We start from the raw sequence: 8,131 nt of genomic DNA, 5'->3' as shown, positions 1-8,131 counted from the left end.
ACTTCGCTATAAAAATAAGCTCACACTCCCTTTCTTCTCACGTGACACAGTTCTGTCATCACTTTCCTACATCAATCATCAGTCCAACCGAGTCACCAAACCACTTGAACTAAAGTCCTAAGAGAGCTTCTCGTCGCTCCCCTACACAGATGACACTCACCAAAGAAGGAATTGGCGAACCCGTACCACCTGCATCCGAACTCTCCGATGAGCCACCTGCCGTGCAAACTGGCCGCGAAGCTGAAGGGGGTCCCGAAGACGCACACCAGGATGTCGCTGAGGCTGATATTCAACAGGATCACGTTGATGGGAGTCCACAGGCAGCGGACGGCAGCGGAACTTGGCGAAGATGAGCAGCGTGAGCAAGTTGCTGAGGATTCCTGCCACCAGGATGCAGCCGAGGCAGACGGCCACCACCGTGTGCCCGGTCCGGCTCAGCCCGCCCGGGCTCTGGGGCGCGCTGGAGTCCTGCACAGGCCCGGAGAGGGAGCTGTCCGTGGTGCTGAAGTTGGAGCCGCGGACGTGGAGGACCATAGCCGAAGTAGCGGAGGATTGGACGGGACCCTGCAGAGCCCCCCGCGCTGCTGCGGCTCACCGAGGGTCCAACACACTTATTTATGCCCTGCACCCCTATGTGCGCAAATACCCTCCCCCCATCTGTGTGACATACACACACACACACACACTCCTCTCCCGTTCATTTCTTCTTCCTCTCTCCCACAATCTCTTCAGTCATGCTAATGAGTCCCTGTGATCACAATGGCCTGTGAGTAAATCCCCCAAATTCCCCCCTTTTCCAAAATGCATGGCCTCTCTCCAGGCTTATTTTGAGACATGAATCAAACTCCAAAAAAAAAGAAGAAGAGAAGCTTGCTGTTACTGGATTTTTTTTAATGCCAAATGTGGGCCAGATGAAGTGAGTGTCCAAACTGAAGTTGCAATGGAAACATGTCACTGGAGAGAATGATTTGAGTTTGGCACGATTTTGCAAAGCGGTGCGTTTCACATTCATTGCTGCCACTTCTGCCAGACTGCAAAGTGTGTCACCAACAAAGAAAGTTTCACACCTGTTCAGCATTTTCATTTGTTCCATGTTTCCAAGTTTCAAAGTACAAACAGTCTGAAAGATTCAAAAACAACAGCGTGCCTTTGACATTTTACAGCTAGTGCTTGTTATTAAACACCCACAAACTGAGTTATTTGCTCCCATCCAGTTGCGTAAGTAATTATTTTTGCCTGAGTCTGTAAACTCAAGTCTGTTCATCCATTTGGATGAGTCCCAGTCATGTTTTCAACTGCTGTTGAATTGATATCTGCACAGGGCTGGTGGATTGACCCAAACTTGTAATCTACAATGATCAATTAAGTATCATGCTGAGATTTTAATTTTGTTGTTGAAGAGTATCAAGTCGTTGAGGTCAAAAGTCATGTCACTGGAAATAAAATTAAAGTTGACCCTCACCTCTGTTATTATTTTTGTCCAGTCAACTTTAACATCACACAGTATTTATTTGCTCAGTGTAAGTAGATTTCAAGTTTTGAGTCTCAAATCCAGACCTGATTATTATATTATAATACACTGAAATTAAAGCATTACACAATTGAATTCACCTTTTTTCCAATGACAATGACAGTAAATGGCTTTGTCTTCTTCTGCTGCTGCTGTTTTTGTCTCAACATCTGAGAACAGGGTCACCTTGTGTTCCGATTGTTATTACTAGCAGGTTTTTTTCTACCTGCACACCATTTTGTATTGTGAAGCATTTTGCATTGTGTAAAACCTTGGGTTGGATTGTTGTAGGTAATGTCATCTCCTACTTACTTTTTGCAGTATTGCACAAATTGAGCACCACACATAACGTCTGCTTTATTCCTGTGGTTGTGTTTGGTTCCTGAGAATGTGCTTCTCTTGCATCATCTTGGTCTTTGACTGTGCCAACACAGGGGAAATATCTGCAAATCTCTTTTGCTATGGCCACTGGTGTCTCTTAAAATCTACCCCCCCCCCCCCCCCCCCCCCCCCCCCCACACACACACACACACACACAAATATATCCCCCTTGCAATCAGCATTAGTGGCTTATTTACAACTCGACAGGCACTAATCAAGGCAGGCACTAACTCTTCCAATTGTCCCTTCCCTCCTATTCTACATAACTGCTGGCCTCAGATCAACCAGATTATTCCTGACATGGAATAAAAGGAACAGGGAGAGGGATTATGGTCTGTACGACCTGCTGACATTGGATGAAGCACGTCTTTTCTCCCTCCTTCACGACTGCTGCCAATCTTGTGTTTGAAACAGAGATACAGTGGAACGAAATTGTTCATAAGAATCCCTTGAAATCCACAGCAGCCAAAGCATCTTCCCATTCCTGGGTCTGTGCTGCTTACACCCCAGACGCCATGTGAGCCCTTTAAAGCGGAGAAAGAATCAAACATGCCTGTAATTGGCATTTGTCCTTTTGAGTTGGATTTTCTTTGTTTTATTCAAGAATCATATTCTTCTTTCTGCTCCTTTCAATTCATGAAAAGTGCTGATTTGAAGCATGTATTGTGATTTTATATATTCATTTTGCAATTGACTGCTGTGCACTTTCACGAAGGGAACAATAAATAAATTGAAACAAATTCTGTCGGCTGACCACTTCCATTTCCTGTTTTTTAAATCAGCAGAGAGAGATGTAAAGACTTTATGGGCTTTTCTGTGTGGAGTTTACATGCTCTCCCTGTGTCTGGGAGATAACCAACCAACAAAGAAGAACTCATGATTAGAGAGTGATATCTTCAATGAAAAACATCAATTAGATAATTACATTCCCACGGCAGTTTATATTATCGTGTATGCTACTGGTCCACGGTCATCACTGTATTATATCATATCAGACAAGTTACAACGCCAAAGCCAGTGGTTGACCCCAGGAAGAATAGCTGCTGCCTTGCTGATGAGACCAGTAGGAACCTCCTCCCACGTAAAGCACTTTGTAATCAGTTGACTGAAATTGGGTCACAGACAAGAAACTGAAGGAAGACATTTAAACATGGATGAGTTTATGCAAGACAGGACTCTGTTCTTCAATCACCATTAGTACAAAAAGTGGGAAATGGGGGAGAAACCAGAATTGCTCCAGAGCTTATGATAGTTGAGTCTGACTAAGACAAATGTTGTAATACACACAGGAGATTTGCAGGAGCAGGCCAAAGTAGGAAGCCTCTAATCCCTGCTCAGACCATCCACAGATCAGAAGACTCAACATGGACAGGACTGGCCGGCGAGTTCAGTGTGAATCAGAAAAAACAGAACCTAACAATCAATGAAAAATTCTGTCGATCTTGGACTTGGTATTATCACTTCAGCTTTTTTCCCGTTGCGTCTTGATTGCAGGCACCCAAAAACCCTGAAAGGATGCAATATGTATGTAGAGGACTCTGACAACAATGGAGGAGGAACCCAACGACCCAGACTTAGCATAGCAGAACTCCCCACCAATCAGTTCAGTACCGATGAAGCTTCTCGGATGAGTGGTGAACATCTTTAAGCAAACAACAAGCCCAACTAACACAGTAAGATGCAATATGTATATTTTCTGACAAAAACTTCCACATCCATCTGATGTACTCCTACATGCATGGAGAAGTGTCGTCCAGGTGGAAACAAAACACAAACACCTGAAAGACTGAAACGAATCATCACACTGTTCCTTATCAGCATCGTTTCCTGTTTTTATTTATTTATTCTGTGCGTTGTGGTGGAAAATGTACATGCATGTTTGTCTTTTTCACATTTATAGTGCTTTTCCACCTTAAAGCACTCTACACATTCTGTGTGTGAAAGGAGTAATAAAACATGTAAATTTCCAATTACTGGATAGTGCTTCCATCCTCCAAACCCTCTTGCTCTCAGCTGAAGCACTACAGCTTGTAAAATGCACCGGTTGATCCAGCACCTCCGCCCTGGGCCGAGTGTCTCATCAGCCCATTTGTTCATCCAGCCATGGTTGATGCAGCACCAAATGGGGAGAGACTCATATTTGCACAGTATCATCAATAATTCAGCCATAGCATGTGGACATACATGATCCCTCCATCTGTGGCAGACAGTGGATGGAAGCTGCAAAGAAATGCAGATCTTGACACCATGATTCCCCCAAAAGAAGCAGGTGGTGAGAGCTTCATAGACTCATGTGCCACAGATGGATCACACTCGGAATCAGGATCAGAGATACTTGGTTAATCACTGGGAGGAAACTTGTTCATTGTACTGGTGGTTAATTTAGTCCACGGTGGGACTCACATCATATGTGTGCAAACCTTGATGAGCTATTTCTCACAAGATGAATAAGAGTATTTAATAATCAATAAATTCATCAAGTTAGTTAGACAGTGCTCTCCATCATCATATTCACAGAGATGACTGAATTTTATATTTGACTGATATTGCATAACCAGGGAATATTAATCTATAAATATAAATATGAATCATTTGTTAGACATAAATATCTTTCATTTTGTCAGTTTAATGAATGTGGGCTGAACCAGATAACATAACATGTGGGACCTGGATGAGGGTTCAGCAGCGCCACCTATTGCTCACTCAAAGGACTGTATGAGAGACTGTGGAAGGCAGCACACATCACAACAGGAAAGAGTAAAAAAGCAACAGCAAGCATTAATGTGAAGAAAAAGACCACAGTCAGTTAATGTATGTGTACGTGAAAATCCTCATTGACCACATTTTGTTCTCGCTGCAGGAGGAACCTCACGTCGTTGCGGAGTCAGAATAAAACGCGACCTTCCTCATTAGACTCAAGGTGCAAAGATGTTCCCTCAGCTATGAAAGACATGTCAAACCACACGTCCGTTATGCTACTTTAACAACCTGCTTTTCCTCCCTTAATGAACCAGGACATGTGGATGGGGAATGAAGGTGCAAAGAGCCGAGGACATTTGGGAGGGAGATGATGTGTGTCCTAGCAAACAGTTTTTGTATGAATGTAGGTAAAACTCACATCCACATGACACCTCCAGGTGATAGAAGTGTTCAGTTGGCAACTTTGAAAGTAACACTGAAATGGTCTTTCCAAAGAACAATCCATATAATATAGAACTCTCTATTTAATTTTATCACATATATTCAATCACTATAAGATGTTGGATTAATCTGATGAAATATGCAGTAAGGTATTTAAACAGGGAGGAACAATATGTCCATCAGGTGTCACTATTGTTCAGTGTGAAAGGTTACGTGACAATGTCTGTCCACACAGCTTGGATCAGAAGAAATAGGTCTAATTTGCATGAAGGGCAGTGATTTAATCAAGTTTATATATGATTATATAAAGATTACAGAGTCATTATATGTTTATTTTTTGTATTTACATGACAACAAAAAGTCACCAGACAAACCAGGGATATTAACACAAACATTTACACAGTCAGGAGGCTGTCAGTGTTCACAGTTCAACTTAATACTGGTCTGTTTACTCCTGCTGGCCCACGAAGAGGAAGAAAATGCCCTTTATCCAACTTCACTGGAAGGGGAACAGCAACATTTACAACGCTCAGAGATTTGGAAGAAGAATGAGAGTTGAAGAACAGGTTTGTCAGAGAGAGTTCCCTGTCAGAAGGTTTTTCTCCTTCTAATTACAGCGAGCTGATTGTTTCCTTGAAACATGGACTCGACAAGGAAGGGAATGTTCCTTCTGTTTTCTCAGATGGAAAACCATCTAATGGGCCGGAGCAAACTGAGAGGCCAGGTGGCCTCGTAGCATCTCAGCCATGTGCGGAGAAGTTCTTATGTCTCTGCTCTGACTGCCAGCGTCTCTTCAGTACCAGTACAAGTCCTTCTTGTCCAGGCGCCGTCCTGACAGAGAGAGAACATATTGAGGACACAACGTGGGTACATTCCTGGGCAGCCTACATGCGTAAGTAATGTAGCAACAGTTCTCAAAATGTGTCCAAATTACATGGAAAATAGCATTAGTTACCAAGACAAATCAGTAATGAACACACGAATGATAAGTCTGGACATATCAAGTCAGATTTTAGCTATATAACACCAATTCACAACAAAAGTTATCTTATGACACTTAGCGCACTGACTATTCTAATAGAAACATTAGTGCACATCTAATGTTTCTACTGATCATGATACCGACGTTTCCAAGAATTTATTATAACACCAGGACTCCAAGAAATTGATATGAATATTAATAAAAATATGCTCTGAATAAGGACTAAAAACTGTAAAGATTGTGGCATCACTAGGTGTGCCTTTATTTTAGCGGAGAGGATGCAAAAACAGACGTAAAGGGTCCTCCGATAATTCAGAATGAGACGAGACAAGAGAAACAATGAAACATATAACCGATGCAGGAGGCAAACTTTTACTGGGTCAAGATTCAAAACACATTTTCCTTTTTAACTTGTTTAACTTCATTTAACTACATTTCTCGATAAATATATGCTGGCAATCTATGGAGAAATGACGGTCCAGTACAGAATGCCTAGATGATTATTATGGACAATCGGTTACACTTATATACAGTGGACTTGCTTATGACTTCAAATGCGACTAAACGCTAACCAACAAATTAAAACATGACCATAACAGCTTAACACTCACCAGTTTCAAAGCCTCCAGTGAGGTCCACAGAGTCTCGGAACCCTTGGGGCACCATCCAGCTGGGAAGCAGCTCTGGCTTGGAGCTGGAGGCCATGCTAGGCCCCATCTCCGTGCGGTCACTATGCAGCAGGTTGAGCAGGGACGTGGCACACTGCTCTCCAGTGACGCTCAGCCCCTTCTTGGGACATAGTGTATGAAGCCGGCGGCAGCCCCGGGCCTTCTCCTGCCCGGCTGACCAGGGAGTGCCACGGCACAGGTGGCTCGTCTGCTGGGCCGATGGTCAAGTGACGAGCTGACAGCGCAGGGAGCTGTGAGCCCGGGTATGGCACAGCGGCTCGGCAGGCGCTGGTTTCCTCTGCAGGGTATACAAAACCCCCCCCTACAGTGAGAGGTCATTCCCAGATTAAAGTCAGTAAAGTGACCTCACTCACCCTGTTTGATTGACTTGCGGACTTTCTTCGTCCTCACTGCTTGAGCCTTGGGCCCTGCAGACTTTACTGAGAGCCCGGCTGAAGTGAGCATCCACCATGCTGCCAATGTCTCCATGGAAGTAGGTCAGGATGACACACTGAGAATGCTCCTCCACCTTCACTGCGATGGGATCGTCTGCCTTCTCCTCCATGGGTCAGTCGAGACTGATACCAATGATTCAACAGATCATTCAGTGTTAAAAACAGCGTAGGATTTTGCTTTGTTCACTGACTCAAGCTTACAACACAACATAAACAATTATGACACATTTATTATTTCTAATATGAGCTCAAATCAAAAATCAAATCTAATTGATGATCAATTAGATTTTTTTTACGTTAATATCCTGCAATCCTAGATTAGAATAAATGTAAGTGCTTCATTGGAAATTTGTGTCAGTATACTTACATATACACAGATCAGTAAAATGATTGATTAGAAGAATTAGAAGAATGATTTATATTAAATTATAGTAAGTCAGGTCTGTTAATCATTTCATCCAGAGAATTGATAATTCAACAACAGGGACAAATGCTCAGAGGTTGTATTGTTGGCCGACAACATACATACAGACATGAAAATAAGTAAGTATACAAATGTATACAAATGTTTTTGGAGTTTTCAGTTATTATCCCACATCAATAGTCAGTTTTGGGCTGCCACAAAAGGTGCTAACCGCGTAGCCACCATGTGCTTTTTGAAGGACCCATTGTAGTGAGACAGACATTTGACAGACATCTTGAAAAACTGAGTTTCCAAAGTCGTATGCAAACTGCACCTTGTATGTAAACATAAGTCATAAAGCATAACCACCATGAAAGCAGTGAAATATGCTGTTCATATTCATCAGCTCTCCTCAACATTCAGTTGAAATACTGTAGAAAATCAGGCGGTTATTCATCACACACTCGTATAAAAGGAGAATCTTAAACTTACATCACAAGTCCAACCTGACCCAGTGATTGATGGCAGATGATCAGCGAGTACGTCCTTGCATTGAGCTGTGTATGGAAGCCGGCGTGTTTACCTGCGTCA

Source organism: Lampetra planeri, unplaced genomic scaffold (genome assembly GCF_965212315.1).
Source record: "Lampetra planeri unplaced genomic scaffold, kcLamPlan1.2.h2 scaffold_1543, whole genome shotgun sequence".
NCBI lineage: Eukaryota > Metazoa > Chordata > Hyperoartia > Petromyzontiformes > Petromyzontidae > Lampetra > Lampetra planeri.
Note: the sequence above shows the minus strand (reverse complement) of the source record.